This window comes from Orycteropus afer, unplaced genomic scaffold (assembly GCF_000298275.1).
Source record: "Orycteropus afer afer isolate SDZICR_OR568_19922 unplaced genomic scaffold, OryAfe1.0 scaffold00047, whole genome shotgun sequence".
Taxonomy (NCBI): Eukaryota; Metazoa; Chordata; class Mammalia; order Tubulidentata; family Orycteropodidae; genus Orycteropus; species Orycteropus afer.
Genome location: NW_006921634.1, coordinates 649,284 through 650,044, shown reverse-complemented (window position 1 = coordinate 650,044; position 761 = coordinate 649,284).

Below are 761 nucleotides of genomic sequence, written 5' to 3'. Positions count from 1 at the left end.
GGTGTTGTGAGTGCTTTTTTTTTTTTTTTTTGGCTGTATACAGAATAGTTGTATTATGCTAGGCAGAGGTATGACTTTGCTATTGTCTTTATCTAGAAATTAAATATGGTTCAAGGAGATGTGTATGAGTGCCAACTTGGCAAAGAGTGGACTGTAGTGGTTAATTTTATGTGTCTGGGTAGTGCAAATGATTAATGCAATCAGTTGCTAACTGAAAGTTTGGAGGTGAAATTAACCAAAGGAGTATGGAAGAAAAGTTTAATGACTTACTTGTGAAAACAGCTAATGAAAACCTTGTTTAGCACAGTTCTGTTCTGACACACATGGAGTCACTATAAGCCAGAGTCAACTCACTGACAACTGTTGTCTCTCTATATAGATAGACCAGTGTTGTTGTGGTTAGGTACTGTCGAGTTTTTCCTACTCATAGCGACCCCATGCACTGCACAACAAAACACAACCTGATCCTGCGCCAGCTCCATGATTCTTGCTATACTTGAGTCCATTGTTGCAGCCACCATTTCAATCCATCTCATTGAAGGCCTTCCCTCTTTAGTCGACCCTCCACCTGAGCAAGCATGACATCTTTCTCCAGGGAATGGTCCCTTCTGACAACATGACCAAAGTAGGTGAGATGAAGTCTGGCCATTCTTGCTTCCAAGAAGTATTTTGGCTGCACTTTATCCAGGACAGATCTGCTAGTTCTTTTAGCAGTCTATGGTACTTTCAGCATTCTTCGCCAGGACCACAACTCAAAAGTA